The 20,895-nt window shown below is 38.7% G+C and overlaps 1 non-coding gene across 1 annotated transcript; it reads right to left on the bottom strand.

Annotated features, from left to right (window-relative positions):
• Positions 1-3,586: 3,586 nt before the first annotated feature.
• On the bottom strand, positions 3,587-3,693 carry LOC121483625. The gene has a single exon (XR_005985756.1). It is a non-coding gene; the product is annotated as a U6 spliceosomal RNA (small nuclear RNA).
• Positions 3,694-20,895: the final 17,202 nt, after the last annotated feature.

Raw genomic sequence — 20,895 nt, 5'->3', positions numbered from 1 at the left:
TTGTCAGGATTTTAGTAATATCAGATGCTTAGAATGGCTAGAACAGAAAATATGTGAAGGAATAAGTGTAAAATGTGAGCTGGGGCCAGATGACAGAGGCAAGCACATAGAAAGTGTTGCATAAACCTTCACTGCTTTCCCTGCTTCCATATGTAACTGTCAGAGGAAAATTGTAGGAAACTGAGCTCAATGTAAAACTAAGACACCCTCCATTCCAGGAGATTTGGTAGTATGTGTTAACTAAATAGGCTGATTTTCATTTGCTTTTTTTGTTATCTGCTTCTTTCTGAGTAAAAGTTAATGACAGCAACATTCTGGTAATGTGAGAGTTCCAGTTGAGTTCCAGTTAACTGAGTTTTTACCTGCCATCAATAACTGAGTGTTAAGTTAAACTAGAGAAATATCCTAATGATCTTTTGAGTATATAATTTTGAAAGGAAAAAGAGAAGTATTAAAACTAATCATTCACTCAAAGGTCAGTGATAAATTCTGCATTTAACTTTATTTTAAGGGTCTTGAGTGGCATCAAGCATTATATTTCTGAAAAAGAAACTCATCTAGGAAAATTTTGTTCAAGTGAACTAAAATTAAGTTCTCAATTCATTCATTTAGCTTCCTTTGATTAAATGTGTTTTGTGTTGAAATTCCAGTATAAGAATAATAAGAATAAATCTTAAGTCAATTTGGGAGTAATTAGGTACCATTAGCAGTTACTGAGAATACCTCTTTCATTGTATTTAAATGTAGTCCTGTCTTCAGAGGGTTTAACCTTTTTAAAATAGCGTCATTTGGCATTAAGAAAGAAAAAGTGAATCATTAGTAAAATTCAAGCCACCTTATTCTACTGTTAAATCTGCATTCACCTTTCTGTTCTTTTAATCCATCTAAGCTCAACTATTCATCTCTTTCATTTCCATCCTCTTTTGCTCTTTCCCATGTTTGCCTTATAGATAAAAGACAAGAGTACAATAGCATTAATTTTATGTAGTGTGTAGATATGCAAATACTTATGCTTACTTTTCTATGCACACAGATGTCTTACTCTTGAATGTCCACCTTGGGGCCTATAAAACGTATCCATCTCTCTCATTTATTTATCATAACAGCCCTTTGGACTTAGTTGTTTTATCTCCATTTTTATCTTTAGAAATGAGAAAGCTTAGATTTTATATCCACTTGAAACTAAGTGTTTTTATCCTTCCCCACCATTTAAATAATATTCCATATTTTAAACATAGAAATAAGTGGTATCCCTTTTGGGCCACATACTTATTCCAGTGGGATCCAGGGACTTCCAACATTTTGACTGTCTTCTTTGGGAACTGCCTTCAAAACCCGTTCTTCTGAGTCTCAGTGTGCAAAAGTTTGGTCTTTTGAGAGTGGATTTCAATTTTGGAAAAGGCATATAATCTCCAAGAGCCAAGTCTGATGAGCAATGGGGGGGTGGACCAAACCAATTAACACTGTTTTCATTCAATGCCTAGGTGTGGATCTGAAGGAATGAGTGTGCTCTTCTTTATGACTCAGATACTGGCTAGAGAGGCATTTGCCCAGGAGGAATACCAAAATGTGAAATACTGGCAGCAGAGAGACTATCTTTGAAAGATAAAAGTCACTTGGATATTGTAAATGCTGAGAGTTTTGCAGAATCAAAATAGTCTCGTTGCTTTTTAGGCAGGCAGAGGTTATTACAGGGTAGAGGACCAGCCTGTTCCCTGAAGATTTAAGAATCATTTTATTTTCATTGACCATATCTTCTTACAACCAAGCTTTCAGCCACTCAGCAAGAGTCCCTTATTTTGAAAACTCTAGGTCCCACCCACTTAAATAACACCTTCTCGGTCCTCTGAGGGGGCCGTTAGGATCAAAATGAAGAATGAATTGAATGTCCTGCTGATGTAGGAAGCATCTTTTTTTTTAATTTTTATTTATTTATGATAGTCACACAGAGAGAGAAAGAGAGGCAAAGACACAGGCAGAGGGAGAAGCAGGCTCCATGCACCAGGAGCCGGACGTGGGATTCGATCCTGGGTCTCCAGGATCGTGCCCTGGGCCAAAGGCAGGCGCTAAACTGCTGCGCCACCCAGGGATCCCTGTAGGACGCATCTTAATGAAGACAAGTAATTAGATTGAGAAATCTTAAAAGTTAGGTGAGTTACCCTAACTCTCCCTCCCATGTAAAGAACCTGTCTGTGTGCAGCTCGTACTGTGCAGTAGAGATCATGACTGACTCAGTACAGGACAAGGAATCAAATGTATTTGGCAACATTCAACATCCTTTTCATTCTGGGCGGCCATGGTGTTAAAAGGGGCTTTACCCAAGGATTTAGCAACAGAACCATGCTGAAAAATACATAATGGGATTCAGGAGAAATCCTACTCAAGAGAATTAAGGAGTAGTCAGGGTTCCGTGGTGTCTTTCTTCTTTGCTACTGAAATGCAGCCAACTCTTGGTGGCAAGGCACACAGCCCCCTTGCACAAGGCACAGGCCACAGCAGGAGTGGGACAAAGAGGAGGAGAAGAACTGTCAATGCCTTTCCAGAAGGCTGTCAGATTCCCATACTCTTGTGAAGAGACCCTGATGCCTCTTCCTATAATGCTTTGTCTGGCGAGAGCAAGCATCTGGAAATTGACTTTGGTTAGAGTTCGTGGAAGCTACAAACCCAAGGCTGCCTTCTTTGGGTTTTTCTATGTCATTATGCAATAACACTGTCAGGAGTTCGGTTTCTTGGACACTTATGCAGTAAAGGAACACACAGATACATCTTTAAGGATGATTGCTCCTGGAGTGCCTGGGTGGCTCAATGGTTGAGCATCTGCTTTGGCTCAGGTCATGATCCCGGGGTCCTGGGATCAAGTCTCACATCAGGCTCCCTGCAGGGAAGTCTGCTTCTCCCTTTGCCTCTGTCTCTGCCTCTCTCTCTGTGTCTCTCATGAATAAATGAATAAAATCTTAAAAAAAAAAAAAAAAAGAATGACTCCTTGTGATCAGATTTTGCTGCTGTGGCATATGTTTCCTGAAAAGATGAAGAGCCCTGCAGAGGGATGGTACTGGCCAGAGAGGGCCACCCTTAATGTGTGCTTTGACTTTTGACTTTTACAGCCAAATCTGAACTACGCTTCTCCGTTTGGGCTTTGATCTAAGCCTTAGTTGTTCATTACACATCATTATAAACCACTGCTTTCAATTTCACTGCCTTTCTTCATCCCATTCCCCTTGGCCTGCCTTTCTAGGTTCATTAAAGGAATTATTTTTAAAAAATATTTTATTTAAATTCAATTTGCTAACATATAGTATAACACCCAGTGCTCATTCCATCAAGTGCTCTCCTAAGTGTGCATTACCCAGTTACCCCATGCCCCCCACCTCCCCTTCTGCAACACTTTGTTTCCCAGAGTTAGGAGTTTCTCATGGTTTGTCTTCCTTTCTAATTTTTCCCCACTCAGTTTCCCTCCTTTCCCTTTTAGTATCCTTTACTATTTCTTCTATTCTACCTATGAGTGATACCATATGATAATTGTCTTTCTCTGATTGAATTATTTCACTCAGCATAATACCCTCCAGTTCCATCCATGTCAAAGCAAAAAAACATGGAATGCTTCATGAAATTGCATGTCATCCTTGCACAGGGGCCATGCTAATCTTCTCTGTATTGTTCCAATTTTAGAATACGTGCTGCTGAAGCAAGCACCATTAAAGGAATTATTTGATAGAAACAGCATTAACAGAAACCAATAGTCCTTCTATATTTCCATATTTCCTCTTTTACACCCATTTTTCTCTCTGTCTCTGTCTCTTACTTGCACTCACTCTCTCTCTCTTTTTAGTAAAATCACCTGCATTACTAAGTCTTTGTAATTAAGTATTTGTACCTCTCAACTTTCACATAGTTCCTGACGTACCTAAGAAAAGCAACTTTGATAATGTACTACTCAAGTATACATTGTTTTCAAAGTTGCTTTTTCTTCTGCCCTTATGTAAAATGTAAAGGTCTTCACGATATTATAGTTCCACTCCCATTTAATTGTCACCAGGGCAACCAGAACCTTCAAACCACTGGCAGAAGTTGTAGTTGCAGGTGGAATATGGGAAGGCCTACACTACCCAGAAGGCCTGCACTCCAAAATCTGGCCTAAGTCTTCCCACATAGTGGGCAAGAGGTTGAAGTTGCTGAGAAATATGTCACTTATGCTAATGGTAGCCATAGGTGGTATTTCTAAGTGACAGAATTCTATGGCTCTGATCTGCTGGTTGTGGTACATCATTGGCTTTTGTGCATGGGGGAAAGGATGCAGGTTGCAGGTGAGTTTAAAAGAGCTGCATTTACCAAGGAAATACTGTACCACTGTACCCGAGCTGTCTTTAAGGAGCTAGAAAGGTTTTGGGAAGTTTTGTCTGTCTGTTTGCCTGTTGTTGTTCAGAATAAACAGACACATAGGCTGGTGGAGAACCTGTCAATGTCAAGTTTTTCTCTCAGCTTCAGGAAGGAGAAAAGCAGATCTTAGTCCACAGGATAAAAGAGACAGAGACAGGGATAATTGGGGGGTGGGGAGGAGGCAACATGTGAAATCTAAGAAATTTAATGCATTCACCTATAATTTCCTATGTGCTTCTGAATCATTCCTTTATCTATCCTTGAATCAATACAAAATTCAGTTTTAATTTGGATGAGGAGGTATTGATTCAGCCTATCATGGGGAGCTCTCAGAAGACATCTAGTCTAACCCTTTCCACTATTTCTTTATTCTTTAATTTGTTCTTTCCTTCATTCATTTATTTACCAACGTTTTTGAATGTTCATTACATTCAAGGTGCTAGTGATACAAACATAAGGAAGACATGGTCCCTTTTCTGAAAGAGTTCACATCCTAGTGGGAGGCAGAGATGGAAGAGTGAGTTAGCAGACTGAGTAGAAAGTAAAGGGACTGAGTTGTGTCCAGTGTACATGGGGGCACAAAAAGGGAGGATGATCACTCTCACCAAAGTGAGTTTAAATAATAATAATAATCCAAAGAGCAGGTAACAGCACTCCTAATGAAGCAAACGAGGCGTGGAGAGGGGAATTGAGCTACCTATGGCCTGCGTGGAGGAAGAACTTGACACTGTCTTGCTATTAATCATAAAGGGATTTGGAGTCACACGACAGCACAGTCGTGACAGGTTGGCCTTGCCTCTGTAAATACTTAGAAATGCCCAAACCATTTACTCAAAGAACTCCACAGAAGCAAAATCGCACTCTCTTGTAGAACGTGGGACGCTAGAGAACATGATGAGAGATAAAGAATCAGTGCTCCCTCCCCTTTTCTCAGGCTGCTTCTGCTCTGCCAGAGTCACCCAAGCCAACCTGGACTTGGAGTCTTCATGAGCCTCTTTCTAAGAAAGCTGTCACCAGGATTGATGGTCTGGGTTGGTAAAGGACTAGATTTCTAAACATCCCTAACTGAAAGCTTAGATCAGTAGTGCACCTGTCACTCTCATCTGGGAGGTAAAAAGGAATCCACTCTGCTGGAGGCAGCATCAGCAAGGAACAATTTTATTGCATTTGGAGGAAAAAAAATTTTCCCTTCTCTCTGGTGAATCTGAATGCCTCATTTCCCAACCATGCCACCTTCTGGAAACGTTACTGGAATTACTCCCATGACCAACTTCAAAGGGCTCCTCTATTAAGCCATCATCAGAGGTTCTATTTCACAAGGTTTGAACATTAAGAAAAACAACAACAATAACAACAGACCTAATCGGGGAATCTGATTTTATCATTATTTGCTAATAATAAAGGCAAGGGTAAAGAATAATTAGCTCACCACTTTCCTTGAACATTAAAAGCATATTTGTGGAATAGGCCCATATCCTTTATAGAGATAAGGTATTGTATATCAGAGGAAATAAGATGGTGAATGATTTATCTAGAATATGCAATAAATTGGTAGTGGGGGGACAATGATCCAGACTCTCGACCCAGGATTTAATTTCTTTGGGTCACATTATATAATTAGAAAATAAAAGTGTGTGTATAAGATATGGAAATGTGGAACACCTGGGTAGCTCAGTTGGTTGAGTATTCCACTCTTGATTTTGGCTCAGGTCATGATCTCAGAGTCTGTGTAGGGCTCTGAACTCAGGAGGGAGTCTGCTTGGGATTCTTCCTTTCCTTCTGCCCCTCCCCCATGTGCCTGTTCTCATTTTCTCTCTCTCCCCTTCTCTCTCAAATATAAATAAATATTTTTTAAAAGATCTAGCAATGAATATGTGCCACGAGTCTACACCATTCAGCAGGCTAATGAGAGGAATACTGTACCACAAAAGTTTCTGTTCATATTCTGTCACTTGAATGGGAATGCTAGTAGTAGAAAATAAAAGGACTTTCTGATAGTATTTATAATTTTTTCTTTTAATTTCTTAAATTTATATGGCAAACATTTTTATGGGGCTTCCTATGTACTTAGAGTTTTCTAAAACTTATAAAAGTTGTAAACTCATTGAATACTTACAGCTACCTTTTAAGCTATGTAATATTATATCCCCAATCTACAGACATTAAACAAGTTTATTTAAAATGCAAATTTGTTAATAAAGGAACAAAGCAGTTATACGTTTGTCTCCCATAATTATTCAAATGGATTAGACTCATGGTTGGAGTCAAAAACATGTGAAAATTAGGCAACCATTTTTGAACAACCAAGGAGTTAAGAAATCAAAAGAGAACTTAAAAAAATATCATGAGACAACTGAAAGTGTAAACCAATATACCAAAACTTCTGGAATGCAGTAAAAGTAGTTCTAAAAGGAAAGTTAGGGCAGCCCGGGTGGCTCAGTAGTTTAGCGCCGCCTTCAGCCCAGGGTGTGATCCTGGAAACCCTGGGATCGAGTTCCACATCAGGCTCCCTGCATGGAGCCTGTTTCTCCCACTGCCTGTGTGTCTGCCCCCCCCCCGTGTGTGTGTTTGTGTGTGCCTCATGAATAAAGTCTTCTTTAAAAAAAAGAGACAAAAAGAAATGGAATATTACTCAGCCATTAGAAATGACAAATAAATTTGCTTCGACGTGGATGGAACTGGAGGGTATTATGCTGAGTGAAATAAGTCAATCGGAGAAGGACAAACATTATATGGTCTCATTCATTTGGGGAATTTAAAAAATAGTGAAAGGGAATAAAGGGGAAAGGAGAAAAAATAAGTGGGAAATATCAGAAAGGGAGACAGAACATGAAAGACTCCTAACTCTGGGAAATGAACTAGGGGTGGTGGAAAGGGAGGTGGGCGGGGGTGGGGGTGACTGGATGGCGGGCACTGAGGTGGGCACTTGACGGGATGAGCACTGGGTGTTATTCTAGATGTTGGCAAATTGAACACCAATAAAAAATAAATTTATTAAAAAAAAGAGAAAAAAAGAAAGATCTCAAATAAGCAACCTAGCTTTATACCTCAAGAAACTAGAAAACTAGAAAAATAAGAACAAATTAAGCCCAAAGTTAGCATTAGGAAGGAAATAATAATTTTAGAGCAGAAATAAATGAAGCAGAAATTAGAAAAATGATAGAAAAGATCAATGAAACTAAGAGTTGTTTCTTTTTTCAAAGATAAGCACAATTGTCAAATCTTTAGCCAAACTAAGAAAAAAGAAAGGAGGCTTGAATAAAATCACAAATGTAAGAAGAGGTGCAGAAACACAAGTGGTCATAAGAGACCACTATGAACAATTACATGACACCAAAGCAGACAATCTAGAAGGAATGGATAAATTTCTAGAAATATATGACCTACCAAGACTGAATCATTAATAAATAGAAAATCTTAACAGACCAATAAAAAGTACAAACACTAAATCAGTAATCTAAAACCTTCCAACAAAGAAAAGCCCAGGACCAGATGGCTTCACTCGTGAATTCTACAAAACATTTAACGAATATTTAATACCAATCCTTCTCAGACTTTTCCAAAAAAAAATTGAAGAGGAGGGAACACTTACAAACTCATTTTATGAGGCCATAATTACCCTGATACCAAAGCTAGATGAAGGCACTACAAGAATATGAAATTTCAGATCAATATCCTTAATGAACATAGATGCAAAACCAGCAAACCAGCAAACCAATTTAACAATGTATTAAAAGGATCAAAAAAAAAAAAAGGATCATACATTATGGTCAAGTTGGATTTATTCTTACGATGCTTCAAATCCTAAGGATGGTTCAAATCTACAAATAAATCAATGTGACACACAGCATTAACAGAATAAAAGTTAAAAATCATGTGACTATCCCAAGAGGTGTAGAAAAAGCATTTAACAAAATTCAACACCCTTTCATGGTTAAAAAAAAATCTCTCAACAATGAGAGTTAGCTATCACCTCTCTAATATTATCCTTGGTGGTGAAAAGGCAAAAGGTTTTTTTCTCTAAGATCAGGAAGAATGTAAGGATGCTCACTCTCAATACTTCTATTCAACACAGTATTAGAAGTCTTAACCAGAGCAATTAGGGGGAAAAAAAGAAATACAAGGCATCCAAATTGGAAAGGAAGAAGTAAAATTGTCTCTATTTGTAGAGATGATTTTATGTCTAGAAAAGACTAAAGACTCTACCAAAAACTATTCAAACTAATTAATGAATTCAGGAAAATTGCAGGGTACAAAGTCAGCGTATAAAAATCTGTTGCATTTCTATATATTAACAATGAACTATCTAAAAAAATAAACAATCCCATTTGCAATAGCACCAAAACAATAAAACATTTAGGAACAAATTTAACCAAGGAGGTTAAAGACCTGTACATTTAAAATTATGAAACACTGATGAAAGAAATTAAAATAGACACAAATAAATGGATAGATATCCCATGCTCATGGAATGAATGAACTAATACTGTTAAAATGTCCAGGCTACCCAAAGCACTCTACAGATTCAATGCAATCCCTATCAAAAATCCAATGGCAGTTTTCATAGAAATAGAAAAAAAATCCTAAAATTTGCATGGAACCACAATAATTCCTGAGTAGCCAAGGCAATCTTGAGCAAGAAGAAAGAAACCAGAGGCATCACATATTCCTGATTTTAAATTATGTTGCAAAGATACAGTAATCAAACAATATGGCACTAGCATTAAAAAACAGACACGGAAGACCAATGGAACAGATTAGAAAGCCCAGAAATAAACCTCACAAATATGGTTAACTAATTTTCAACAAGGAACCAAAAACACAGAATGGGGAAATGATAGTTTCTCCAAAAAATGTTATTGGGAAAATTAGATATCCATGCAAAAGAATAAAATTGGAACCTTATCTAATACCATATACTAAAATCAACTCAAAATGAATTAAAAATTTAAACTTTAAACATGAAGCCATAAAACGTGTAGAAGGAAACAAAAGGAGAAAGTTCCTTGGCATCAGTCTTGGTGCTGATTTTTGGGCTATGAGACCAAAAAAAAAAAAAAAAAAAAAAAAAAGCAAAAATAAACAAGTGTGATTGCATCACATTAAAAAGCTCCTGCACAGCAAAGGAAATAATCAACTAAACGAAAAGCAATCTACGGAGCTAGAGAAGACATTTGCAAACCATAGATCTAATAAAAGGCTAATATCCAAAGTACACAAGGAATTCATACAACTCATCAGCAAACAACAAAAACTAAATTACATGATTGAAAAGTGGTCAAAACCTGAATAGACATTTCTCTAAAGAAGACAATACAGATGGCCAACAGAAATATGAAAAGGCACTCAACCTCACACATCATCAGGGTAATGAAAAATCAAAACCTCCACCTGGCAGGCTGTGGTAGGATTAAATACAACAACAAGAAAAGATAGCAAGTATTGGCAAAGATGTGGAGAAAAGGGCATCCTTGCACACTGTTGGTAGGAATGGAAACTGATACAGGCATCAGGGAAAGCAGTATGGAGGTTCCTCAAAAAACTAAAAATAGAACTACCATATGATCCAGCAATCTCATGTCTGGATATAGATTCAGAGGAAATAAAACTCCCATCTCAAAGAGATACATGCATCCGCATGTTCATTGCAACATTATTCACATTAGGCAAGACATGGAAACAACCTACTTGTCCATCAATGGATGAATGGATGAAGAAAATATGGTGCATACATTCAATGGAATATTATTCAGCTTTTTAAAAAAGGGGAAGGAAATACTGCCATCTGCGACAAGGTGAATGAACCTAGAGGCATTATGCTTAAGTGAAATAAGCCAGACACAGAAAGACAAGCACTATGTGATACCACCTATATAAGGAGTCAAAAATAGTCAAACTTACTGAAGCAAAGAGTAGAATGGTGGTTTTTCAGGGGGAGAAGGAAATGGGGGTTGATGGTTCAAGCACAGAAAGTTTCAGTTTTGCAAAATAAGTACGTTTTGGAGATCCACTATACAGCATAGTGCCCATCACTACCAATCCTTTATACTTACTTTGCCAAGAGGGTAGATTTAATATTAAGTGTTCTTACCACTAAACAGCAACAACAGTAGTAATAATAAAGAGGAAATTTGGGGAATTGATGTATATGTTTATGGCCTTGATGGTCATAACGGTTTCACAGACATATATTTATCCCCAAACTCCTCAAGTTGTGTACATTAAGTACATACAGCTTCTTATGCCAATCATAACTCCAGAATTCTTTTAGAAAAACAAACCTATATTGCTTTCACAATAATAAGGAGTAAAAGAAAATTAAGAAAAATTGCCCATTTCCGTTTTTTCTGGGCAATCAGTACCAATGGTCCATGATCCTTACTTATCCCTAACCCTGTACTTCTCTCTGACAATGAAAATGTATCATCATTGGCTTTTGGAAGGATTGTGGTAACTGCCACATGATTACAGAGTATGACTCGGGAGCAAAGTGAACTTGGGGTCCCAATGCTTCTGCTGTATTTCTGGCTAATTTTAGTTGTCTGAAGGAGAAAGACTAATGGATCCAATCGCCAAGGCAGACAGAGTATGGACGCGCAGTGCCAGGTTCATGCTGTAACTGGTGATCACACCTCAGTAGAACCTTGCAACACTTCTTGTAATCCCAGCTGGGCCTCCCCTGAGCAGAGACAGCAATTATGTGTAGTGCTTTGCAGAGGTAAACAAATGTTCATGGGGGACTGACTTATAATCAGCCAAGTCATTTCATTTATGGCTTGCATCGAATTGGAATGAAGGCCTGTGATCAGGGAAATCGAGCATATTCATTTACTGTCTCAGCAAGTGTTTTGAGAACTTAGGTACATTTCTCTTTCCCTTCAGAGATATGACCGTACAGCATATTGAAGACTCAGAAAGCACTTTAGAAATAAACTGTATCTTCAGAATAACTCTACATCTCTTCTTGTACTTAGCTCAAGTACACCAGTATGCATTTGGCCATTTTCCATTGCTATTATTTCTTATGACTCAGTGCCATATGCCTGGAAAGGCATAACATAAAAATTATGTTTTTACGGGAACTTTGGTGGCACCATATTGTTTCCCTGTCTCGCTCTTTCTTTTATTAACTAGGCTTCAGCAAATGCTTTAAAATGGTGACAGCTGAGAGAATCATAAAAAAAAATCTAGAGAAAAGACATGATAAGACTTTATATAGAATGAATTAAAAACCATAATAACATGACTTTCAACCATTGATTAGTGAGAAACCGAAACTGTGAATATGAATGGACAGAAGTGGAAAACTACGTCCTGCAGTTGTGACCATGCTTGTCCCGCTCAAAAGTCTCTAAGACCACCAGTCCATCTAAGAACTGTGGGCAGAATTTCCGTTTCAAAGACAGAAAATGGCTAGGCACTCTGGAGGGTGAAAACAAGTTAAGTGAAGTCCCTCAGAAGAGGCCTAGAAGCCAGTTTGGGAACCAAAATAATGTGCAGGATACCAATTCAAATCATTAGGTCAGCAGTTTGTGACTGGGTATTAAGCTGTGAATTAAAATAGGGAGTGGTCAAAGAAAGGTTCCTGGAGGACTGAGGGCTTCAAGGAGTCCTTGCAGAGAAGGAAAATTGGGGGGCACCTGGGTGGCTCAGTGGTTGAGCCTTTGGCTCAAGTTGTGTTCCTAGGGTCCTGGGATTGAGTCCCGCATGGGGCTCCCCACAGGGAGCCCACTTCTCCTTCTGCCTATGTCTCTGCCTCTCTCTCTGTGTCTCTCATGAATAAATAAGTTAAAACCCTTTAAAAAAAAAGAGAGAAGGAAAATTGGGACTCCTCCATGGAAAAGTTAGGAATTGTGCTAGGATTGAAGCAGTTAGCATTAGTCTCAGATTTGGGCTCTTTCTCACACTCACCTTATGACTTTGGGCAGGTTTATTTTATAAGCACTCATAAAACATTCCATATATAGCAGACAGTTTCTAACTCATGTAAGCCTTATAATAATTCTATGAAGTAGTCACTATCATCCTCATTTTTACTGTAGAGGAAACAGAGGAACAGAGAGGTTAAGTCACTTGACCAAGACCACACAGCTAATATGTGGCAGAGCCAGCATTCAAACCTAGGTAGTTCTGATCCAAGTCTACACACTCAGCCACTCACTATGCTACAATCCGCCCAGCTTTTATGATGATTGTTTTTCTCATTTATGAAAAAATTGAGACAATAATTCCTTTTGGCCCCATCATGAGCAATAAATTAGAGTCAGTAAAAGTGCCTGGCACACAGGAGGCACTCGATAAAGAACTGCTGCTTTTCGTAATTTCCTCTCTCCTTAAGCTCAGCTTCCTCCTGGTCCTTGGAACGAATCTTGCCTCGGATCTCCTATCCCTGCTTTGATTCTCCAGTGCCCCTCACTATATTTCACTTATTTTTTGAGTACTTTCTTTGTATATGTTATATCCCTAGCCTCAAGTGCCTGCCTCACCCTATGGAGCAGGTCGATATAACCCCTCTTCATTGGCAGTCATAGAGTTGTACCTAGTTGTGTTCGAGATGGCGCATCTGTGAAACAGTTGGTGACTTCTGTCCATTCTATGCACTTAGTGATGCAGCGGGCAGTTCACAAATGTCTGTTGATTTTGTGCCTGGTCCGGTGTGATGTGATGTAGGATCCATGAAAAGACAGAAAATGAAACAGGGTAGAGAGAGCAGGAAGAACAGAAGGGGTCAAGGGGTCTTATGCTCCATCCAAGAGCCCATGGAGACCCTGGCTTTGCTCAGCTTTCATCCTCAGGAGCCATCAGGTTGCCCTTAGATGCTCCTTCTCTCCTCCGTCCCTCTCAATACCATTTACCCATCCCTCATCTACAGGCTTTTGGGCCCAGCTTCCAGAAGCTAAGTAACCTGATAAAAGTAATCTGCGCTAAAGCGTTCATTCAGCTAGCAGGTTAATGTGTTATTCTTCCTGGGTAATTTGTTCATTTCGAGAGGGGTTTTTTGAAGACATTAAGCATGATGGCACAAAATTTGAGGTCTCATTGCAGCCCAGAGAGGAAAAGAGTGCTTCCCACGACCCAAGCTTTCAAGATTAGCCGCATTCTGGTGTCTATGGTCGTTTGCAAAGTCACCCTGGTGCCAAAGCCACTATCTTATGGCTTTTATTATGTCCCACCCACTCAAGTTTGGCTCAAAGAGAAAAATGCACGGTCCTCCTTACATATCCTCCCTGGACCCAGGAAGAAAATTATCCTGATCGCAAGAGAGGCTGAGAAATGGGCCATTTGGCCAGGGATGAAAATTGCCAACACTCATGATCTGGTGGGCGGTGCTCTTATTTAATTCAGTAGGTACTATCATCATCCCTTTTCAAATGAAGAACCAGGGCACAGAGAGGGTAAGTAACTTGCTCCAGGTAACACTCGTACTAACTGAACACATGGCTCTATGATCTGTGTCCTTAATCACTATACTATACCCCTCAGTATCTCAAGTTCAAGTCCCCTCTTCCCACATAGCATCAGCAGGTAGACCAGACGCTGCCATGGGCTCATAGAGACTTACCAGCGAGGTACATGCTCTTGTCCCACATCCAGGATATTGCAGCCATGCCCCCATTCAGCAGGGCAGAGACAGGCCACTGCTCTGGCATTCTGACCTTGCTCCTAGGAGCCTAAGTTACTCTGGGACTGATAGCACCTTCTTTCTTCTTCCAGACATCAACCTGTGTTGCACAAAGATTGACGAGGAACTGCCCTGAAAACCCTCCCTTCTTCACTCCACTCCAGAATGGGAAGGAATGCCTCAACCTGGTTAGCAGCCAAGCTGAAGGTTTGATAGGAAACACCTGAGGTGTGACTAATTATCTTTTCTAAAAGGAAAAGGAAAATTTGCCAAATTAACCCTTCCATAAGACTACCGACAAGCCAATCTTTTCTCTGTCCCTGACATGCCCTCGAATTGCCGCCTATAAGCCCATGTGCACCCTGTGACTTCAAATCTGCAGTGCCCTTTACCTTCTCTCACTAAAGGGGCACTCGCTATGTGCCAGGCACAGTCAGTGCTTTCCAAACCTTGTCATATTGAATCCCACCACATCTGCTACAAGGAAGATTCTAGAATGACCTGCACTTTCTATAGCAGGAAATCGAGAGAGATTAAATTAACTTGCCTGAGGTCACTATATTACCAAGGGATACTTTTGAGCTTCTTGCCCATTCTCAGCATTGGTTTGTTACCATTCAGTTTTTCCTCCGGTTCCATTATTAAGAGTGCCTGTTCATTATCCGTATGACATTCACAATATCTCCAATGCAAAATGCAATGAGATAGTCATTATTGTATCCACATGTTGCATGGAGGTTAGAGCATGTTTTGGCATGACTAAAAGTCGGATACTTGAAAATGCGAAAATGAGAAGAGCAAGGGTTTCCTATACATGCGAATATGTATCTTTCACATTAACGTTCGTTGTTCTTTCTGTGATGACAAATCTAATGGAATTAGGATGTGAAGTGCTTTCTACTTGACATAGTTTAGGGCCTGGTAGAAGCGTTTGATTTGGCCTTGGCCTTGCATAAATAATTAAAACACAATCCAATCCAGGTGCCTTTTTAAAATAATGAATTCAGCTCATCCACGTTTACAAGGAACAAGAGCAGTGTTTTCTTCAACAGATAAATAAAATACTTTTCTGTCTGATATTTTAACCATTCCAAGAACAGAAGCACAAAAAGAGCTCAGCATAAAAAGAAGAAAGGTGGAGTAAAGGAGATGATGGAAGAGAAGAAAGAGATGGCTGGAAGAGAGACAAAGGGCTGCAGAAATATTTGGAGAGGATAAAAGAGCAGCTGTTGAGAAATGCAGGGGAAAAGAGAAATAAATAGCAGAAGGTGAGAGAAATAGAAGTAGTTTGAGAGGTCTAATTCTCACATCGAAATAATTCTCTCTCCAATTTAATACTGCTTTATTAGACAGATTGCCAAAATTTTTTTTAAAATCCTTTAAATGTCCCCAGTATTAGCTTAAAAAAAACATAGATACAAATCTTTGGGCTCTCCAGATCATTATCCTTATGAATACTCATGGATGCAATCAGTGGAAAAATATAATTTTGCATCTTAACCTTTTATTAACGTTATTTCCTGTACAATTTTCTGTTTTTCTACCATGTTCAAATAATTTCACTGCATTAATATATAATAAATACTTCAATCATTCCCCTTATTATTGGATATTTAGGTTGTTTTAAGGCTTTTGATATTAAAATGAAGGCTGCTTTTTTTCTTCTTTTTTTGAATTATTATGTTAGGATAATTTCCCAGAATTGGACTCTGTTCAACGACTATGAACATTTTTATGACTCTTGACCCATTTTACAATGCCTTCAGCAACTTGAATGGGCCTGTTCTTCCAGATCCTGTGTAGTATTGGGTTTTGTAAATTACTTTTGGCAATTACCTCAAGTATCAAATGGTGCCTCCTAGTTGGAACTATATATATTTCTTCTAGTGACATGATATTCTTTGACCCTTTGTCTCTTGGGGATCTGGTAATGGTCTTGAAATTATAGCACCTCTGTATACAGTTTACATGCTATTCATTTATCCATGATCTTCCTAGCATTTTCACCACTTAATCTTAGTTTTGATAATGGTTTTACATTTTTGTATTATGTTGTACTCTCTGACCAGTGTTTCCTTTGCAATGCTTTCTATCACTTCAAAACTTTAAAATTCCTATAGTTGAGTTACATACTATAGTCGATAGCTAATTTTTTTAGTTTTATTTAGATGTTTGATTTTTTATTCATGCAGAAAGAATCATTATGTATACCCCAGTTGAATTTACTAAATAATGAGTTTTCTCCCATTGTTTATTATGCTTTGTTCATCAAACATTCAATTCTTGCATTTATTACAGCCTTTTTCCTGGTATCAGTAACACATTTACTCATCGATATTTCTGATTTGTGTCAGAATTCTGTTATTTTAACCAATGTTAATTTATACTATTTGCTACTTCTGTTAGATATCTTTCTCTAGGACAATCACGTACAACCATTACCACAAGTTAATGTGGTATCATTTTTGAAATACGAGATGTCTTTATTTGAATAGTTTACATCTATAAATCAAGGTGTGAAGAAGTATCAGCTTCATACTATTGGCTTCCCATTAAGAAATGTAGTGTGACTTTACATTTACTCGGGTTTTTCTTTCTGCCATGAAGGTGTCGTATTATTTCTTTTTCTCACACTATTGTGTATATGACTTTTTTCCAAATACTTTAATGTTTTTGCTTTGTTGTAAATGTGTTACTTCTCCTTTTTGTTGGCTTATTGGTAGATATTTAATTGGCTTTCCAAGACGAATCTTGTATTTTGTGAAATCTATAGCTCCCTCTAAACGTTTTAATTCTGTGGCTTTTCTAGGTTTATTCTAATGTTGTCTAAAAAATTCTCTATCTTTGATTTTTAATTTTTTCCTCTCTAATATTCACTTTTAATTTATCTTCATACCTTATTACCAAAATAAGACTTTCTTAGAAACACTGAACACTGAACTTACAGAGGAACAAAAGCTTGTTTGGGTCCTGTTGTTGTTTTTTTTTTTTTAAGATTTTGTTTATTTGGGACGTCTAGATGGCTCAGCGGTTGAGCATCTGCCTTCTTCCCAGGGCCTGATCCTGGAGACTCAGGATCGAGTTCCACATCGGGCTCCCTGCATGGAGCCTGATTCTCCCTCTGCCTGTGTCTCTGCCTCTCTCTGTGTGTGTGTCTCTCATGAATAAATAAATTTTTCCTCTCTCTCTCTCTCTCTCTCTGTGTGTCTCTCATGAAGAAATAAATAAATAAATAAATAAATAAATAAATAAATAAATAAATAAATAAAATCTTTTTTAAAAATCTTGAAAAGGCCCTATAACAGCTTTATTCAGTACTTTGTAGTAGCAAAAAGCATGAGCCTTACCAACAGAGAAAACTTTGAATCCTGGTTCTGCCACTTAATCGCTTTGTTAACTTTATCACTTTGGATGAGCCTTTTCTGTTCTTAACAAGGAAGCATAATAATATTTACTTTATAAGAATTGTTGTGAAGATCGAATGAGCTACCTGGAGTACTTCCACATTAAATTGTTGCTATTATAACTATCGTATTCCTAAGTGATAATAGGCCATGTTTTTCTTCTTCATATCATTCTTACCTTTTATATTATTCTTACATTTTTGTATCATTTTTATCTGTATCATTCTTGCCACATTTCCCTCTAAGGAGAATTTTAAGAAACAAACCATACTTTTCAATACCCAGGGATAATTCATATAATATGTTCCTCAAAGGCTTAAGGGAAAAATTGTTTTATAACTCCATCAGGCCTAGGTGTGTTTTGAAGGATGTGACTCTTCAATACTTTTCCTGTTTTCTTCTGTGTTTATTAGAACATGTCCAGAGAATTGTGAAAATTTTGCCCAAGTGAAAGAAAAATCTGAATTTCAGAAATTTTGTTTACAACCTGAGAATTGTTGATCAATTTATTATCTAGGCTTGCAATGATTTTGGCATGCAGTTACTTATTGAATTGCCTTCTCTCTTCTGTAAGAAACACAGTGTGCATCATTTTACAAAGGGCTTACCTTGGAAACCAACATTTCTTTGATTGTCTAAACCTTTTTGACATCCCAATTCTGCTTTTTCCCTCCCCTATCAGTCAGAACCTTTGTGTGAATCCCAAACCCCCAATTCCCAATTCCCAATGAAAAAGACTCTTCAGAAATGGATGAATAATCAATGTCAACCATCCTTAAATCGCCAGAGGCTTCTGTATGGAATGACCACAACATAGCAGCAGCAAACAGTACTTAACTATTTGCTAATAATGCTAGGCTGGTGAGAATAATTCTACAGGTTCAAAAGGGGAAGAAGATCCTTCACCTTCTGTGCATAGCACGACCCCACCCAGATGTCCACTGACAATCTCTTAAAGGGAATAATAAATGAGTTATAATGCCTTGACAGGAGTAAAATTGAGAGTTCAACAACCCCACCCATCCAGCATCTTTGAAACCACAGCAGTGTTCATTAGGTTATGGATTATAATAAATAATAATAAACCATTACATAACTTTGAGAATTCTTTCCTGTCTCAAAGTTAATTATATACATTGGATGAATGTGTCACTCGAGAGGCTGCTACCTCGTTATCTAGAGTTTTAGCCTTACACATGTCTGCGTAAACGTCTATTAATAATGCTTAAGCATTAAGACATAGTGAGAGTACGGGAGCATGTTCCCTGGGTGTATTCAAATATTTGCTGTGTATACCTTTGTTTGACTGGCTGGGGCAGAGGGACAGGACTGAACATTTAAATCCAGGTGTTGTGAGGTACTTCCCTTTAAAGATCCCTCAGGAATAGTGGTTCTGAGACTAGCCCAAAATGCAATTGGGGAACAAGTGTAAGAATTCAGAGACTATAATGTATATACATTAAGAACTCATCTTGTGGATGAGTCAGCGTGCAACTCGATTTTTCCTGGGTCGTGCCCCCAATCATGCCTAAGGGGGAAGAAAAGAAAAGAAAATGTTGGTTAGCTCTAACTACTAAAGTAGAAAGTAATTCCAAGGTGGGTCCACCCTACAGAGCAAATAAGCCCTTTTATAGTGCTAAGGGGAGGCAACAGCAATTTCCCACTGTCTTTGAGAACACTCCCCAGTGACCTGGTGGCATGAAAATTTGTCTAGCTTCATTTGTGGAGGCCATACCACCTGGGGTAAAAGGACAATTTACTTGGGCTAAAATTTGTTTATAGGGCTGTCTTCCTCTCCAGTGTGGACAAAAGTGAATAATAAAACCTCATTTGCAACTTTCACTGGTCAGACATGGCGAACAAAAGAATAATATGTTGAAGCTATACTATCTCGAGAGCTAGCAAATTGACCTATTTATGACCTTACATTTATAATAAAATGATTATTTCACCAATGCAATAACAATAAAATCGAGCCGGTTTGGGGATTAGGGAAAGCTGGAGTGCCCCACAGGAGATGTGGTTTACAATGGTGGACAGAGGTAAACGCACTGGTTTTGACCTAAGTTACGTTTAGTATAAAGACTCCTTTGTTGACTCACTGTGATAACAGTTCCTCATTTGTTAGATCATGGTGTATAAAGTTATATAAGTCAGCCCTGCCCTTCTCTCCAGACTACTGCAGTAGCCAACACCTCCTCCTTTTAGCTATGGTAGTTCCTGGACTGCCAAAGCCACTTCCTACATGGCAGCCAAGTTTGACTTTTAGAGAGTAGTGCAGGTAATTAGGCAAGCTCCATAGGAGGTGGGCAGAGGGGGTTAGGAATTAGTCTTTCTGTTTGCCTTTTTCTTCACATAACCAGAAACTCCTGCGCTGTTCCACTTGGTAGGATTCTACCCATGATGACAAAAGTATCAGAAGCTGTCCTTGCACATCGTCCTGATAACTTTCACAATCCTCGCCAAATGCCTTGGGGAGGGGGGTGTGTCTCAATTATTTAAAGGGCAGTTTGTGCCAGTGTTCTCCTTCCAACCATTAGGATCCTGCTCCTATTATCTGGCATTTAACAAGCAGACATTGATTTCTTACCTAAAATTAGATGGGAGAATTCTATTGGGATCAGTCTGGCAGAATTAAAAAATGTAATGGGCCTGAGAATTCGCTTGGTTTCTCAACGTAACTGCAACTTAAACGTCTCCTGCGACGTTTTTTTGCACTTTCTGGAGAGCATGTAGAACTCTGCAGTGGGGTGAAGCAGTTCATGGCAGGAGAGCAGCACATGAATTGCTATGAGCTTGTCACTGAGGCTCTCGCATATGCGTATGTTATCAAGTACAATTGTCCTCATAAAATTAAATAAAAGCACGCGTTTATTATTGGGGCTCCAATTAAGGGACAGCTGGTGTTCCTATTACACTTGCATTAGATTGCAACTGGTAATTTAGCTGTCCAGATGCACGTTTTTTAATCAAAATATGAAATTGCATTTGCTTTGTCCATTTCTCATTCACAAGTATCGAGGACCCTACCCTAGGGCTCTTGCTTCCCTTCAAAGTCCATCGAAGAAGGGAAACTATTGGCACCAGTCAAGATTTCCCTGAGGTTCTTAAAGGGAAATAAAGGATTGGGACTTTTACAGAAGTCAGCTCCCAGGAAAGCAGCTGGTGAGTATTCTTTTTCTTTTACTTTTTCTGGCCTCCAGTGAGCCAACATATTTGTTGACTAAGGCCATTTTTAGGGAATTACCTGTCTCACTTCACCCGTATCTGAAGTGCCTCTAAGCGTACAGCATTTCTCATTCGCACTTCAGTTCCTGGAGCTCTAGAAACTTTGCCGCCTCCCTGCCCCCTCTTCAGGGATGTGCGCGAGCTCTGTTTGTTTTCGCTTTTGTAAAACCTGAGCGTTATGATTTGTCCCCCGCTCCTCTAATAAAGCAACGACTGAGAGCCTTTGTAACGGAGGCTGGGCCGCCGGGTTTGGGGGGGAGAGGC

This window comes from Vulpes lagopus, chromosome X, assembly GCF_018345385.1.
Source record: "Vulpes lagopus strain Blue_001 chromosome X, ASM1834538v1, whole genome shotgun sequence".
In the NCBI taxonomy this organism is placed as follows: Eukaryota; Metazoa; Chordata; class Mammalia; order Carnivora; family Canidae; genus Vulpes; species Vulpes lagopus.
This window is presented reverse-complemented; position numbering and strand designations above follow the sequence as displayed.